The sequence below is a fragment of the Schistocerca americana genome, chromosome X (genome assembly GCF_021461395.2).
Source record: "Schistocerca americana isolate TAMUIC-IGC-003095 chromosome X, iqSchAmer2.1, whole genome shotgun sequence".
Lineage (NCBI taxonomy): Eukaryota > Metazoa > Arthropoda > Insecta > Orthoptera > Acrididae > Schistocerca > Schistocerca americana.
In genome coordinates this window covers 380,142,319-380,161,612 of record NC_060130.1, presented here as the reverse complement: position 1 = coordinate 380,161,612, position 19,294 = coordinate 380,142,319, and positions in this window count along the sequence as shown.

Genomic DNA, 19,294 nt, shown 5'->3' with positions numbered 1-19,294 from the left:
AAGTTCTAATCATCTATACTTGACCACTGTCTGAGTAGATAGTACCGTATATACGTGGTCAGATTACATGCATCAAACTTTGTTGTAGATTAAGACTTTAAAAATTCAGTAATACAAATGAGTAGCACTGTTTTCACAATGAAAACGTATTGACACGTTCCGCCTGATGAAGTGTTGTCACGAAATACGACCAGAAGAAAATGCAAAAATCTAAACTACTCTAATCAGTGTTATGATTAAGTTCATTGACAGTACACCGATTCATTGCAAAAATTCAGGACGAAATCCTGAACCTTTCTTCTGTCCAGTGGTTAAGTCACTTTTCCACTGCAGATTCAATTAGAAATAAAAATTTCTCAATCTTCGGAAACGTGATTTTATCATTTTTAATGCAGAAGCGCTGCACTATCACTAAAATACGGAAATAATGACTATAGACGCTGATTATTTGTTTCGCGGCATCGTCGAGAGCAGACGGGTCAGTAAAATAAGAAACTTGATTTAATAGGAACTAGAAGTACCTATGCATGCCGCTCCTAGAAAATATTCAAATCTGGATTACAAATAAATTACAGGTCCCAAAGGCGGGCTCCTACAGATGGACGTAAATGAATCATACACGATGTAAGGAGTATGAGCACGTTGTTTTAACTAGATAAAAAATACGAAGTTTCTGTATCATAGTCTGAGAACACTGACCAGTCACCACTAAATTTTGAAATTTTAAGGAAGTAGTAGTAACTTGGTAGGGACTCCGGAGTATTCTTAACATCATTTGGAGACTTCCGTCGTAGCGAACATAATGATAACATTAGACTTATAGTAAACGATAAATGTAAGTAGCTGTAGTTTATAAACACAATCTAAAGTTAGCCATATTCCTCAGGTACTTACTGAAGACGTTACAAATGAGTGCCAGGTAGAGACGTAGTTATTACCCTTATAACAGGCGACACTGTAGTGTAATGTGACAGCTTTGATAACGATGGTGCTGTGTCGTTTGCTGTTGAGCAGTAAATATAGATTGAAAGAGCGAACTGAGTGGTTGTTCCTGGCAATTTTCGATGAGCGGAGAGAGGAGGAACTGAGGAACCTGCTGACTACAACGCGCTAAAATGGCGAGATTCTAGCTGGATTTGAAGTTAAAATACGAAAAAGTGAACTATTAAAATTGCAAGATGAAGACAGTTCCTAGAAGAATAACCATTTTATAGAATAAGCTAATAACAACTGTTTGAAAAAATTCACCTAACGACAACAATACGTATCAACACACTGCCTGTGCACACGTTATAGCAACTGTTTGTGCATGAAATTCTCTAAAAATGAATGTGTGATATAAGGATAAATAAAACTACCGATTGGTTCTAAGCAAACTTCTCGATTAAGATTTTGGTGTGCCCAAAACAAAATTATCCGCACACACGAAACAGTTAGTCTCTGTATGGATAGTTGACACTAATATTTATTTTTCCGTGTTTATTTAATGACAAATTTACATATCAATATTTATAAGAAAACATTTGAGTAACCGCGAGAATGAATCAAGGAACATGTTTCAATAGCAACGGCTGTTCAGATTCGTACAACGTTGAAAATGAAACGAGAAAGTTCATTATAAGATAAAGTATAAATGCAGTGAATCTTCTTTTAAATGCGCATCAACAATATTATAATATGTGTATTTACTTAAAATGTTTAAAGTTTGTGAAATTTTTTGTGTAGGAATGATTGTCAAGGAGATAGACGTTCATTTGAGCAACATGCTGTCACGTGATATCACTGAGGACGGAGGATGCAAGAGGGACGTCGTGTTCTTATGCTGGTGGAAGTTGGTGGGGATCGTGTAGGCAGAATGCCACACGTATTCCAATCAGTCTGAGTTAGGAACATCTCTGTATTTAGCTGTTCGGATATTAGTTGTTTTCTGTGCATCGGTGGGTGATCTAGAATACCTATAAACTATAACGTGAGAAAGTTGTGAGTCCGAGCTTTGTTAGTGAATTATTTATTGGAAGGAGATTTGAATGAGCTGTAAAACGCTTTTACGTTGCCTCCGACCGCTCTCCTCGCTCTGCTAGAAACACACGGAAGCGCTAAAGGATCTGGTATAGGCATGCGTACTCAAATACAGAGATATGTAAACAGGCAGAATACGGCGGTGCGGTCGGCAACGCCTACAGAAGACAAGTGTCTGGCGCAGTTGTTAGAAAGGGTTACTGCTGCTACAATTACAGGTTATCAAGATTTAAGTGAGTTTGAACGTGGTGTTAAAGTCGGTGCACGAGCGATGGGACACAGCCCCTCCGAGGTGGCAATGAAGTGGGGATTTTCCCGTACGACCATTTCATGAGTGTATCGTAAATATCAGGAATCCGGTAAAGCATCAGATCTCTGACATCGTTGCGACCGGAAAAATATCCTGCAGGAACGGGACGAGCGACAACTGAAGAGAATTGTTCATCGTGACAGAAGTGCAACCCTTCCGCAAATTGCTGCAGATTCCTATGCTGAGCCATAAGGATGTGTGAGCGTGTGAACCATTCACCGAAACATCGTCGATGTGGGTATTCGGAGCCGAAGGCTCACTCATGTACCCTTGATGACTGCATGACACAAGGCTTTACGCCTCGCCTGGGCTCGTCAACACCGACATTGGGCTGTTGATGAATGGAAACATGTTGCCTGGTCGGACGAGTCTCGTTCCAAATTGTATCGAGAGGATATGGATGGAATCAATGGACCCGGCACGGGGATGGAGACAACCTCATGAATCCAGGGACTCTGCATGTCGGCAGGGGACTGTTGAAACTGGTGGAGGCTCTGTAATGATGTGGAGCGTGTGCTGTTGAAGTGATATGGGACCGCTGATACGTCTGGATACGATTCGGACAAGTGACACGTACATAAGCAACCTGTCTGATTACCCGCATCCATTCATGTCCATTGTGCATTCCGACGGACTTGGGCAATTCCTGCAGGACAATGCGTCACCCCACATGTCCAGTATTGTTACAAAGTGGCTCCAGGAACACTGTTCTGAGTTTAAACACTTCCACTGGCCACCAAACTCCCCAGACATGAACATTATTGAGCATAACTGGGATGCTTTGCAACGAACTGTTCAAAAGAGATCTCCACCCCCTCGTATTCTTACGGATTTATGGACAGACCTGTAGGATTCATGGTGTCAGCTCCCTCTAACACAACTTCATACATTAGTCGAGTCCATGCCACGTCATGTTACGGCACTTCTGCTTGCTGGCGAGGGCCCTACGCGATATTAGGCAGGTGTACCTGTTTCTTTGGCTCTTCAGTGTGCGACCTGCCACATGGAAAAAAAAGAAAAAAAAACCTTGCTGACTCTAGTTGATCCCAGATGAGGCCAATCTTATTTGATTTTAAGGATAATTTTATTAGAGAGAGAGAAGTTAAATGTTGTTTCTTCTACAAAATAATTGTTCAATAATCTTCTTCAGTAATCCCCAGCATGCATCAAAATGAGTAATAAACCGTAAATTGGAAAGTCACTCTTTATAGGACCTCCAAATGCGCGGTTGGATTTTTAAGTGTTGGCTATGCTGCAGTCCAGGATCCAAACACCGCATTTGTCACAAGCCCTAAGAAAATTCGTCACAAAATTCAAAAAATCCAGGCAGGTATTTACTACTCAGAGCATTTGAAATTTTATCAAAACTGAGTTTATTTTAATCAGTGTTACATTTACCACTCGTTAATTACGGTTCAACATCGAAATAAGTAACATCTGAGTACGGGCTTAAACTGGACAGGACAGTATTTCGTATTGGCGTCTAACTTTGGAAAATTACAGTAAATAATCATTTCCTTTAGAACTAGTTTAAAGCTCCATGATTGCAAACTAAATTCTGAGTGCAGATCACTCACAAAAATAATCACAGTAAAGTTTTACAGTTCTGACTTGTTTGCCTAACGCGAAATATTCAGCGTCCCCAAGGTGAAATTATTTCAGAGTACTCAGTAGCGACATGTGTGAATATCACAAGTCCATGACTCAACACAGAACAATTTTGACACACTCGATAAGTGATCTACTGTCACATATACATACAGTCTGTATAAGATTTCAATCCTGACCGCTCGACGACTGCCAACCGAAGACCTCGTGGCAAGATGGCTGCCGCTGTTTAAGCCTTCAAATGGTTCAAATAGCTCTGAGCACTATGGCACTTAACTGCTGTGGTCATCAGTCCCCTAGAACTTAGAACTACTTAAACCTAACTAACCTAAGGACATCATAACCATCCATGCCCGAGGCAGGATTCGAACCTGCGACCGTAGCGGTCGCGCGGTTCCAGACTGTAGCGTCTAGAACCACTCGGCCACTCGGCCGGCAATTAAGCCTTCACATTCATATGAGTCAAGCACACAGACTTCTGACTTCGACAAAATACTTAAAAACTACATAGTTAATGTTATATACAAGTATCACATATTAATTTGTACGTAAATTACCTCAACTTTCTGTTCCTTTTCCTAAAATTTCTCTAACTTAAATATTTTGTTCATAAATAATGCTTTTGTACAGCTAAACACTACATTGTGTTGTTCTCTTAGTAAGAAATATGAACAGCTGAGACCAGTTACATACATTCATCCCTAGCAATGTCTACTTCGCAATGCTGCCACTACTTTTACTGTTCCATTTATCACTAAGTGAAAATTCATGTTTTTACATGAGAGTTGCACATTACGACTTGTAATTCAGAATAGTTAATATATGTGAAAAATGATACTCCGATAGTGCTCAATGAAAACTGTCCACAGACACGGTATCGACATTTTCCTTGGAAAATTTGAAACTTGTGATAAGTTCTATGGGACCAAACTGCTGAGGTCATCGGTCCCTAAGCTTTCACGCTGCTTAATATAACTGAAACTAACTTACGCTAAGGACAAAACAAACACACATGCCTGAGGGAGGACTCGGACCTCCGACTGGGGAAGCCGCGCGAAACATGAGGTGCCCTACAGCGCGCGGCTACACCGAGCGGCTGGCTTTGCCTTTGGCCTGCTCGATCACCAGGCCTGTTTCGAATCTAACACATATGGGACATCATCGGATGACGTGCGTATTCTTGGAGATTGCTCCGACCACTGCCACCAACCGCCATCATGGTGCTTGAAGACGGTCTAAATGACCGACCGAAACCAGTTGCCGAATAAACACCTGTTGCAGTCGAGACTGTTTTATTGAATTTTAACCTTTTATACGTTCCATTAGTAGAATGCTTTCTAAAATTTGAAATTATTGTTAAATAATAAAAATAATTTATGTATTACATGGAGCGAAGGTGTCCACATACAAGTGACAGGAAACAGGCAATCATGGGATCCATGCGATATGGAAAGAACAACACAGGCAGTGAAAGGCGGGATGACTTTTCACTGTGACAACCACCTATCGATTTCCAAGGAACAGATGGACTGGATAAAAATATGGAAACTCCACGAGAAATTCATGCTCGAACTTAAATGCAGATGCTAGCCATGCCGCGCAGTCCGGAACCGCGCGATTGCTACGGTCGCAGGTTCGAATCCTGCCTCGGGCATGGATGTGTGTGGTGTCCTTAGGTTAGTTAGGTTTAAGTAGTTCTAAGTTCTAGGGGACTGATGACCACAGTAGTTAAGTCCCATAGTGCTCAGAGCCATTTGAACCATTTTTTTGCTAGCCATGCCTGCAGGTGACGCTGTTGAATTTGACCACAAACGTTGCATTTGTCAATCTTGGCCAGAATACTGTTCTATGTAGTAATGAGTGCATTATGACGGCGCTAAGCGAATTCGAACGTGGTAAAATTATTGGAGGTTGTATTGTGGGTGGTTCCGTAATCGAGGGAGCCGAAGCGTTTGGTGTTTCAAGTGGTACCGTGTACAGGGAAAGCGGAAAAACCTCATCCGCTAAGTCACGACTTTGACAAAAGTGTGTGTTGAGTGATCGTGACAGACTGTCATTTCAGAGCATCCTGACGATAAATAAGAGGAAGCCAGCTGCAAAAGTTCTACATCTACATCCACATCTACATGGATACTCTGCGAATCACATTTAAGTGCCTGGCAGAAAATTACTCGAACCACCTTCACAATTCTCTATTATTCCAGTCTCGTATAGCGCGCGGAAAGAATGAACACCTACATCTTTCCGTACGAGCTCTGATTTCCCTTATTTTATCGTGGTGATCGTTCCGCTCTATGTAGGTCGGTATCAAAAAAATATTTTCGTATTCGGACGAGAAAGTTGGTGATTGGAATTTCGTGAGAAGATTCTGTCGCAACGAAAAACGCCTCTCTTTTAATGATTTCCAGCCCAAATCCTGTATCATTTCTGTGACACTCTCTCGCATATTTCGCGATAATACAAAACGTGCTGCTTTTCTTTGAACTTTTTCGATGTACTCCGTTAGTCCTACCCGGTAAGGATCCCACACCGCGCAGCAGTATTCTAAAAGAGGACGGACAAGCGTAGTGTAGGTAGTCTCCTTAGTAGGTCTGTTACATTTTCTATGTGTCCTGCCAATAAAACTGCGGATCTGAATCTTGCACTTGCGAACCCTGTCAGCACGTAAACAACACGAAGGGAGCTCCATGAGCTGGTAATTGCCGTGCAAGTGAGGGCTCCAGAACTTCACGTCAGTGGTGCAAATGCCTGTGACAGGGAAACGTTGTGCGGAACCAATTTGAAAATTTGTGGTAAGTTCCTATGGGACAAACTGCCGAGGTTTTCGGTCCCTAGGCTTACACACTACTTAATCTAACTTAAACTAACTTACGCTAAGGTCACCCTAAACACCCAAGCCCGAGGGAGGACTCGAACCCCCAACGGAGGGAGCAGCGAGAACCATTGCAAGGCAACCCAGACCGTGCGGCTACCAATCCGAAGCCTTAAGAATTGGACTACGGAGCACAGACTGCTTTCCGCCAATGATGAAACATGGCCTGGGTTCGGTAATTATTTGTGCAGTCATACCGTAGTGTTGCACTGATCCACTGTTATTCTGCAAAGCGAATTACTGCCATAGATTGACTCTGAGCACTATGCGACTTTACTTCTAAGGTCATAAGTCCCCTAGAGCTTAGAACTACTTAAACCTGACTAATCTAAGGACATCACACACATCCATGCCCGAGGCAGGATTCGAACCTGCGGCCGTAGCAGCTGCCATAGATTCTGTGACTATTTTGGCTGGTCAGGTCCATCCCATGGTACAATATTTATTCCCAAATGGCGACGCTGTGTTCGAGACTACAGGGCTCCTGTTCACATTAACTCACATCGTTCAGGACTAGTTTTCTTAGATCAAGGATGAATTCTCGCATCTTCGCTGGCAGTTGCCAGACATTATTGAGCTCTTTCTCGGCAGTCTGACCTTAGGAAATAGATGGCCGCTTTCGTGAAGCGTTTCATAATAAACAGCAATTCCTGCTAATTTTAACACCTCTCAAAAGCCTTTGACACATTTAATCACTCCTTAAAGAAATCACACTCAGAAGACAGAGAAATATTCTCACATTGTGTGCTTCCACTTACAGAATTTCTTTCTTGAGTACCTCGAGCAAATTATGCAATATCTGTTGCATCTATTTTACGGGGCACACCATGAATGAAAATTACGTCATTAACCAGTGTTGTTTCGTATTGCAGATGGAGTGTGTCCCTCGAGAGAGATTTCTTCCATTGCTTATCGCACAGCGCGTTTTGAATGGATACTGCAGAGTACGCGTGCGTGAGCTGTGTGACAACAGAGCATGGTTGACGGAAAGGAGGCGTAAATTCAGGTGTGACACAATATGCGCGACTTGTGTTATTGACCGTCAACCGTTGCGATGCAAACAAGGGTCTCCGTTTACCTGCTACGTGTTGACACAACAAGGTGACGTTAGCAGGCCGTGGGGCTGTGTTCACAGAATGAAGTCGTTAGGACCTACTCAGCAGTCTACAAATACGCTGTTGGTGACTCCTGTCACTGGACAAAAACACAGCAGTGTGTAGGTGTCCACGGCGTGTCCACAAAGTTCCTACGCACGTGTGTGTCTAACCTACAGGTCCAACTTATATTGCGGATACCTATGTTTATCACTTATATGAAACCACTACATTTTATTCCAAATTTGTTTTCAGGAACAATTTTCAAGAGATAAGAGGGTTATCCAACAAGCGTACGAAACAATCACAGTTGTAAAATGGTTCATTCAATCAAGCACTCAGTATACCTATTTGTGGAGAAATATGAAGGGAGCAATATTAATTTTTACAGTTCCGATGACAACATGGTAATTAGGTACAGAACGTAAGCCCAGAGGTTGGGGAACGAAATTGGTGGTGCCTTTTCAAAAGAATAATTTCGGCTGTTATCTTAAACGACTTAGGAAAATCACGGAGAAACTAAATCTGGATGTCCTACCAGCGCACCTACTCGCTCAATCTCATTCTCGAAGTAATCCATTGCTACATTTATTTCTTTATCATTGGCTGTGAGCCAGTTTCATGCAAATGTTTGATTTCTTCCTTAAAAACAAAACGTAAAAACGTGTAATTATTTCTTGACTGGAGCAAATTCGAAAACGTAATCCAAGACTGAATACGAGGTGTAAGAGGGGTGCGGCATAATGTATCGTGCAAAGATCTAGGACATGTTATAACTGTTTGGTTATAGAAAAGTGTCCGTTTTTCGATGAACTCATTAATAAATTATTAATTGATGCAGCAGAAGCATTGTTTGCTCGTCTCACAGAAAACTTACGTGTTTCCTTGGCTCCACATAAACACATCAAAATACTTGTAGAATTTCGTAAGAATAGACTTTTTCCATCACATTGTAGAAGCATTCTGGTGGCTTTGTAATGCATGAAAGGAAAACTGGGTCATTTAATTGTACTCTAAACTGCAGATTTTGGTTTCCCGTTGATAAATGACAGAGACGTAGAGTGAGTTGATAAGGTTCGTTCTTGCAGTTATGAACTGAAAAGACGCTCACGGCAGGGTATGTTAGTTTCATCACGGATATTCCACCGATATCACGGTTCTGTGGCAAAATTACGGAAAAAGGTTAATGACTAAGTCGAGAGTGATTTTACACTTCTGTGATAAATCTTATCTTCATCTAACCTGTACAGGAAAAGTACATTAAGCATAATTTACTAAAGACACGAACGGCCTTCAACAACTAATGCTACACACTTTTCCTCTTGGCTGATTTCGGTCGAAAAAATGCAAATTTGTTGTGCGATTTTGTGAATTAGAAATATTCCCCCTGATGCTCCTATAGTTTCATGAAGTTCCTATGGGTGGTGGGGTTAACATAGCCTTCAAAATGGAGTCTGTAACTGATGTGTGTTCCAAGCAGAGAGCTGTCATTGAGTTTCTTTTGGCGGAAAACCAGAGCGTCGCAGATGTTCATTGACGCTTGCAGAATGTCTAAGGAGACGTTGCAGTGAACAAAAGCACGGTAAGTAACAAAGTCCATCAAAATTTTCCGATCGCCCGCATGCCTGCCTACCCCACACAGCTGCGACTCCACATTCGAGGTGATTGACGGATCACAATCAGAGACCTCACTGCAAAACAGAACGTCTTTGTTGGCGGTACTGACATCCGAGAGGGGCTCACAGAACTTCATCGCACTGTTTTTTCTCTCATCCACCCTACAGCCCGGATCTCGCGCCTTCTGACTTATATCTGTTTACCCAATGAAGGATACACTCCACGGGAAGCATTACGTGGATGATGGAAAGGTTATTGATGCAGCAAGACGCTGGTTCCGACGTCGAGCAGTAGAGTGGTTCCATACGGACAGGCAGAACCTCCTAGTAAGGTGGGAAAGGCCGTCACACTGAACGGTGTCTATGTTGAAAAGTAGGGTTTTGGAACCAAAAGAGTGGAGTATTATATGGTGTATTGAAACCTGAATAAAACTAACGTGCTTTCAGGAAAAAAAAATGTGTTGCATTACATATTGAACACCCCTCGTACACCAAGTTCAGTGAAAGTGCAGCAGTAAGGCGTGTCAAATATTTTGACTCCATTTTTCAAAAGATAGGGAGGTCATAAAGTTGTGTTTTTGTTAGCAATTCGCAATTATATTTACAAGAAATAACAATTAAACCGTTTTGCTTGGTAAATAGCTACCTCTTTATCGCGATATTTTCACATTTCATGTATAATTCGCAGCAAACTGTCTTTCTTGTCAATATTTCTGTCTTTACTTCTGCTCTAAGGATAAGAAAATTGTGTGAAATCTTATGGGACTTAGCTGTTGAGGTCATCAGTCACTAAGCTTACACACTACTTAACCTAAATTATCCTACACACACACTCACGCCCGAGGAAGGACTCGAACCTCCGCCGGGACCAGCCGCACGGTCATTAGGGATAAGAATATACTATAAAATCTGTAAACTTTTGTAGGCTACTAGTAAAAGTTTTTAAACTAGCAATACCCATTTGCAGCAGTGTCTTTTTATTTATATCACACATTTAACAAAGTTTACTTGTCTTTATTTTTCCAGGGGCTAACAGTTTCTTTCACTTGTAAAATCTGGAAGTTCAGAACCATGGGTAGTAAAAGGAGGACAAGACTGGCAACTACCACACACATGAGTAACTTCATTAGAACTGTTACAAAAACCCTGGCTTCTGAACTCCCAGCTCTGCACGATGTTTTAAGATATGGGCTTCTACTAAGTGAACCGAGTGGAGAGACTCCCGGAAATTACCCAGAAGCCAGTCTTGCATAGGATATTCGTCCACACGTGCCTGAACAGAGGAGTCCAGCAAACAGCTGTTTTGTGGTGCCGATTTTCATTTTGAGAGTCATAGACCTGAAGAAGATAGAGGGAATCTGGGAGAAGGCCAAAAGCTATCACTTGGCATAGGAAAACTGGAAGTGAAAGCGGCTATCACAGCAACGCTATATAAGCTCTTTGAAATCCTTATGTGCAAGTGTGAGATTAAGCTATATTCAGAATTTGAGGGTCCATGTCCAGGTGGTGCTGACTGTAAACATAAATTGTACAGTTCTTGTTCTAAGGCTATCAAAGAACTAGTGTTTAATAAAGGTCAAAGAGAGAAAGGTGGATCTTGTAACCTCCCCCTCACTTATCGACCTTAATGACAGTGAAAAATTAAACCGCGTGTACCTAATGGAAATTTGGGAAAAGCAATCGCCACCCGGTAAAGAGGGAGGAAAGGGTTACATCTAAATGAAAGGAAAAATGCAAATGAAACTGGTGGAAATTAATTTTGAAAAGGAGTAAAGTTAATAAAGAAAGTAAATGTGCGGCCGTTACGTTAGCAATTAACTAGCGGTAATTAGATATTTGAGATTTGGGGGAAATCACGGTCGCCAGTCCTAAGGACAATTACTATAGTAACTGAAAAAGAAAGGTTATTACACATATAATTAACACTAGAAGCGTGGCAACTGAAGGTTGACACGTGTAGTGTGAAAACTGAAAGTTTGTCAGAAGTAATAAATTTCGCTACACTCTGACTTTATTTAGCAAAAGAATTAATAAAACTGGAAAATCGAAAGTTAATTTAGTGACTGAAGTTAATAGTGAGCTTTCTTTCTGAAGCACATCGACATTAAGTAAAATAAGGTTAGTCTTGGACTACCTCAACAATCATTTCAAAAGCAACTTGACTCTACGCAATTTAGAAACAAGAGATTTTACTTTGAACTTGAATTAAATGATTCTGAACTATTAACAATAGTAAAATTTAGTACGTACCAAGCTGAGCTGCAGTCACAGGTAACTAAAATACGGTAACAAAACTCGCACTCTTAATTCGTGCTTGTGCAATCTAAATATTGTAGCCAACTGAACTTTGAAATTAAAGCAGTGAAATCGAATGATGCTGGCGTTTGAATTTCAACGACCCTCGGGCTCATTTCGGAAAAGGAAGGGACCCTGCTTGGCAATGCAATTGGGACAATGAGCAACAAATGTTCATGCTAAGTTGCTGTAATTTTGCGAGGCAAATGGAACAATTTGAAAAGCTGAGGTCTGCCATACAGTTCTGAAACTTTACGTGCTTTTAGTCTTCCTTGTTGGTTGATTGAAGGTTTGAAGCCGTCGATCGAGGAGGTGGCGACAGTCACTCATTGTCGGCCGTCGCTGTTGCAGAAGCTGGATGTTGGCGCGCCTTCTTCTCGACACGGTCACCAGACGAAACGGGCTCTTGATGTGCGCCAGCTAATGCTTCCCGTCCGCGGCAGCATGTCAGAAACTATCATCGCGAGTCGAGCGCAATTACATGCTGCCAAACCCCGAAAGTGTGGCAACTTGCGGGAGCATCACACAACACACCTGCTCCACTCGCTACTCCAGCCGGACTCTCCCTGCTCTGCCCGCGCTCCACGCGGCAGAGTTAACACTACTAAAGATCCTACACACTTTGATTCTTCACACGACCCATCGATGTAATCGCTCGATAGCAGTTTTCCCTAGGCAAGACCCAGCGTAAAAATACAAATAATATTTACGAAACAAACCAATTATACATCGACATAAGTGCATAAATATATATATATCCAAACAGTAAAACAATTACAATATATAAAGAGACAGAAATGTCATATCTTGAGGTAACAAAACAAGAAAAAAAATAATAGTACAATAGATGGAAATAGGAGGATATGCATTTCCGGCGTTACAATCTGTTGGACAGAATCCGATTGGGGTACCAGATCTACCTCAGAAAGGAATACAATTTAAAAAGCAGAGGGTGAGTTAAAAAGAATTTCTGAACATAAACAGAGAGGGAGGAAGAGTTAAAATTAAAATCAAATGAAATTATTTTCTCCGAAGAAGATGAAGAGACTTCTGATGTTAAAGGTTAAGAATCTGAAGATCCTTTGCAGATACCGTGTGATGATTCTGATGTATCTTCTACTTCAACTACAAGCTAGTATAATATATTATAAATGCGTAATGTTGCAGTGCGACGTATTAGGTATGGGTTCGGTCTAAGTGCTACAGCTGCCATTACAACAACTGCACACTTCGATGCTAGATTAATTACTGAAGGAGACAAGAGACTTGTGAATGATCACAATAAAGTAAAAAAGACACAAGAAAAAGTTATGAAATCACTTTATAAATAAATTCGTGCTCGATGTAGGATAGACCAGACTGGGTGTCTTTGATGGACGCCAAGACCCCATTAAAGTTCTATTACAAGCAGATTACTCAAGTCATCAGTTTCCAAGTATTGTGAAACAAGATCATTACATTGTTTGCCGTGAGCCAGGTGGAAGGCGTCTTTAACATTTTATTCCAGAGAAAGAGTTAAGGAAGAGGAAACCTGCTGAATTTGCAGCTAACGAATTTTCAGATTTTTTAAATAAAACCAGCATTTATAAAAGTTTGCTGGCTGTTGGTGGTGACTCAACGAATTTTAACATTTGTTGGTAAGGAGAAGTCGTGCATTGGATTGATACAAATCTGGATTGTAAAGTCAGCTGGTTAGTTTGTGCTCTTCATATCACTCAGTTACCTTTGCGCCACATGATCAACCAGTAGGCTGGGAAAACTTTGTCTTACAACCAGTGGAGTGATAAAATTGTCAACGTGGTTGATAATGCAACAGAATTTGAAATCAATCACTCATTTATCAAAATATCCTTTCGAAAGGCTTTGGTTCCATTGAGCGACACTGTTATCAAAGATATCTCTACAGAGCAGACTTATGGTTACAGGTTAACTCAGGCTATAAGGACAAGCGCACTTACAACTGATCTGGCATTATTAGAAATTCGTCCTGTGATCCGTTCACCGTATTAAACAACTGCAGATAATATTAGTCGCATGTGGATTTCAAATCATGGCCTTCAAGGTATTAACTTGAAGACAAAAAATGGTTCAAATGGCTCTGAGCACTATGCGACTTAACTTCTGAAGTCATCAGTCGCCTAGAACCTAGAACTAATCAAATCTAACTAACCTAAGGACATCACACACATCCATACCCGAGGCAGGATTCGAACCTGCGACCGTAGCGGTCGCTCGGCTCCACTGTAGCGCCTAGAACCGCACGGCCACTCCGACCGGCACTTGGAGACCCTACAGCTGTTTGTAGAATACGTTGTTAGCGTTTACTATCCCCGCTGGTTCACAGTCAAATCAAAATTCTCTTGGGTGGAAGGACCCCACCACATTCTTTATCAACTGAAACTCCTAAAATCCCAGGAAGATATTTTTTGCCAACAATCCTAGGTTAATCGTGGTTAGCATTTAGTGAAACGGTGCTTCAGACACTTTTATGCACGGAAGACTAAGAAGAAAGGAAAACAGGGATCCAGAACATAACTGAAATGAGGAGTGAAGATAATAATACACCGTCGACATAACTGCTCGGCCTAGGAAAATAGCTGCAGTAAATCCAAATGCAACATCGCTTTTCGATATGATAGACTGCTCAGAAAAAAGTGTACGAACCTCCACTTACTTGTAAACGAAAACTATCAGAAATAAGACAGTTTGTTCAAGAGCCAATGCAAGTTTCAACGTGGAGAGGTAACAGAGACTTCTGGCAAAGTATATACTCATGAGAAACGAGAAGGCCAGAAAGCAAGCGGAAGAATGATTTATAGGAATGAATCAAAGCAAGATTTGATGAATATTGTTTTTCGATGCTTTTTACATTTTTTCCATGTGTTTTCTACGTTTGATAATACAAACAGGTAAAGAAAATTGTTAGGCTTCGTTAAACTAATTTTTAAGCAAATTTTTTTGGACTTCATATTAATTTATGTACTTTTGACGGAAATTTCAAAATACGTTGTAACCAAGCGGAAATTTACCAAGCTAAATGATTATCCATAGTGAAAATCCTTTTAAATTAGTATATTACACTTCACAAGGCGTATTTTTGGACTCCTTCATTTTAAAAAATCCCGAAATTTTATTTTTGCCTTCTGAAATGACACGCCCTAGTGCAGCACGAAACGAGTTGTACGGGTGTATCACTATAATAACTTCTCACATGTCAATAAAATGAACCTGGTATTTCTTTATGTTGACCTGTTAACATTTTCAATCATTTCAGTAGCGAGATACACAAGCTGATCTTGTCGGGTATTAACAGTTAACAGGTTCTCAGTAATGGCTCACGTGAATAATCACTAGTTCCCTACTGCATGTAGCATTAAACTAGGCACTAGGCCCTAGGTACACGATGTGGCGTGAAACCCAACAGGGTGGTCCATGTCTGCGGCATACTCGCGATGTCGGACAGAGGTGATTCATTCAGACTGCAGACACTCAAGTCACGATAGGTGGTACACAACCTTCCTACGGACAACAGAAGGACGAGCCATATTCATCATCAGATACTGTGCCTAGTGTCATGTCTTCTTTGGTAATCGGCATGTTTTCTTGTCATCGTTGTGAATGAGTGAAAATACGTTTTAGCCAGTTAATCTGAACAAACTGAACACATGGAAACACAACGGAGACAAACCACGTAATAAGTTATTTTATTAAAAAGTGGCGAATTAATATAACTCATTTTTAAGATGTTAATATACTGTGTCTCAAAAGGAATAACTGCTTCAAAATTCAGTTGAAGAAAAGGAGTTTTAACTAACCCAGTAGTCCTTCACAGTTGCTACAGGAAGACGTGAAGACGGCCGGGGTGGCCGAGCGGTTCTAGCCGCTACAGTTTGGAACCGCGCGACCGCTACCGTCGCAGGTTCGAATCCTGCCTGGGGCATGGATGTGTGTGACGTCCTTAGGTTTAGTTAGGTTTAAGTAGTTCTAAGTTCTAGGGGACTGATGACCTTAGAAGTTAAGTCCCATAGTGCTCAGAGCCATTTGAACCAACCAAGACGTGAAACTTTGCAGGATGTGCTGTTTACCACATACAAATCAGAGTGTACCAAGGTCTAAAATAATAACAGTAACTCCCAAATAGCGGTTCACTCCGTCACTGGCTTCGTAAGTATGACATGCCAGTGTAGGAAGGGATGAAGAGAATCAGTTCACATAACTATGACTTTTGTAGGTGTATACTATTTCCTCCTCTTAATAAAGCGATCTGCGGAAGTTGAAAAGGTATCTCAAAGTGTTCCGCTTCAAATTTGCTGCTGGTCATATCGGCGTGATATAAAATAATATAGCAAACCAAAACTTGTAAAAAATAAGACATATAAAATATTAGATCCCATTTTTATTAACGATAAATAAATTTATTTTATGCCGTCCATTAAACATCATTTCCAACATATCAGAAAATAAATTTCGCTGCTGATGATCAATAATTGCCGAAACATGTGTCTGCTGACTCACAACAAACAAGAAAACAGGTAAGATTTCATAATGATTATGTACAAGAGCCCGAGCGTAGAAACCTTCTGCCGTCGTTGATACTTGAACAAACTCGCAGTATTGTTTTGAAGAATGGTATATATAGTCCCCTAAAAACAAATTTTTCATGCATTCATGAGTTCAGATATGGAAGGTAGTAAGGATTGTCAAATTCAAAAGAATTATTACTTTTCGCTTCTCTGTCAGTTCAGAAATCACGATGTCTAACACAAGATTTCTTGTAACTGTATTTTACGCTAGTCTGTGGATCCTTCCGTAAATATCTGTAATATCTGAAGCGGTTTTTTTTCGTTACGTGTTACATGATCAGCACACTTTTGATCAGTTTTCACAACAACTGTTGGTATTTTTGAAAAGGAGATGATGCACGTATTATAGACTTCTTAATTATTGTCTTTAAACAGAATAATGAACACCTCAACTCCTTGGCCACTGCCCAGCGAAGAACGTCTCTGGGAACATCGTCTCTTTAGTTGCACCACATGTAACAACAGAGCATATTACGACGTAATTTCAGAGCACGTTATATCACGGCGCAGCTGCATGTACATGTATACTGTCAATGTTTCCTAGTTGAAATACAAATTTATTCTTATTCACCATTAACTGCTACGAGAATCAGCTCATAAAGAATTTACACCACAAAGAATCGTAAATTCATAAGACTGAGGTAACAAAATTTCTTCATTCACAATAGTCACACTGAATCATGGGTTTAAAATCCGATACACTGATCGCGGTGAAATTAAACTTTATTTGAAATAAGATTGGTTACAAGAGTGTTTCGGCAAATAAATGTGTCACGTTAGGGTGCATTAGCTTCATGTGCAAGTGCTTCCATTGTAACAGTGCATCATCGCGGTGAAATTAAACTTTATTTGAAATAAGATTGGTTACAAGAGTGTTTCGGCAAATAAATGTGTCACGTTAGGGTGCATTAGCTTCATGTGCAAGTGCTTCCGTTGTAACAGTGCATCATATACATGAATACTCCCCGAACACTGAAGCAATTGAACAAACTGTATGATATTTTCTCTGCAGAATCTTCACTATGCCGAATGTTTAGAACTTTCCGGAACACAGTCTGTAATGATGACTCCCACCAAAGTTATGTAAAGAAGGATTTATCAAGCTGCAATCCAGTGTGTACAATATTTAGGAGACATATTTTCATTTGTGTGCATTCAGCACACACCTGCATACATTTCTATTGTTTAATTGTTTGCCTACACAGGACAAACTTGACATTTGACACATTAAACAGTCACCTTTGTGCCCTGTGTGGGATTCGAACCGTGACTACTACTTTACCGGGCGCCAACGACACACCAAGAGCATTCTGATGAATGACGCTGTAGTAGTACGTATCCAGTGGAAACTTGGTTTAGAATTACTGAAGGTGACCTCAGTATTCAGTAGATTATATCGTTAGGGACACTGTTGCTTATACGAGGGTCAGTCAAAAAGTAATGCCTCCTATTTTTTTTTCTACATTTAATTGTCAGGAAATTTAAATGCAATTACATAGGTTGAAAACCACAACATTGAGGATCATTTTGTCATTTTTCAATGTAATCTCCGCCCATCTCTACAGTTTTGGTCCATCTTTGAACAAGGGCATGTATCCCAGCACGGTAAAAATCACAGCTCTGCTTCCTAAGCCATTGACGCACGGATGTTTTGACGGCCTCCTCATCTTCGAAATGAATCCCATGATGAGCTTCTTTTAGTGGCCCGAACAGATGGAAATCTGATGGTGCCAGGTCAGGGCTGTATGGGGGATGAGGCAAAACTTCCCATCCAATTTTGACAATCTCGTCAGAGGTGTGACGACTTGTGTGTGGTCTTGCATTGTCATGCAAAAGAAGAACATCTGCCATTGATTTTGTTGGGCGAACTCGCTGAAGACGTGCTTTAAGTTTGTTGAGGGTTGTGACGTATTGAACAGAATTTATTGTGCATCCCTGCTCCAAAAAATCAACCAGAATCACACCCTCTGTATCCCAGAAAACTGTTGCCATAACTTTCCCTGCCGATCGCACAGTTTTGAATTTTTTCTTCCTCGGCGAGCTTGTGTGACGCCACTCCATTGACTGCCTCTTTGATTCGGGTTCAAAAAAATGCACCCATGTTTCGTCCCCGGTCACAATTTTTTTCAGAAACTCATCTCCCTCCAAACGGAAGCGCTGCAAGTGTTGGGAGGCTATTGTTTTCCTTGCCTCTTTATTCTGATCGGTTAACATTCTTGGAACCCACCGTGCACAAACTTTTGAGTACCCCAATTGTTTAATAATCGTGATCACACTGCCTTTACTAAGAGAAATAATGCGACACACTTCATCTGCAGTCACCCGACGGTCACCACGAATGATGTCATCAACTTGCTGAATGTTGTGTGGAGTCACTGCACTCACCGGCCTGCCGCTCCGCTTTTCGTCAGTCAACGGTGTTTGCCCTTCAGCTTCCTTACAACGACGAACCCATCGTCTAACAGTGCTGACATCCACTGTCACAACACCATACACCTTCTTCAGTCTTTCATGAATGCGTATGGGCGTTTCACCTTCTGCATTCAAGAATTCAATCACACAACGCTGTCTCAAACGAACATCGATGTCGGCCATCTTACAAACTTCTGCTGTGCTGCCACCTGTTGACACAGAAAGTTACTACTGCAGTGGATTGCAGAAGAAGGTTTGAGGAATGGCGCCAAATTCAAATTTTTCACTTAACTTAATTTCTTTAAGTAGAAAAAAAATGGGAGGCATTACTTTTTGACCGACCCTCGTACGTTGTTCTCAGCAAGCGTGACGGGACGGACTCGTGTAGCCTGTAACGGATGGCTGTATTTTTGTCGTCGCATTTCCAATGCCAAGTACGCAACTACCGGTGATGCAACGGTGGCAGCGGTATAAACACCTTCTGC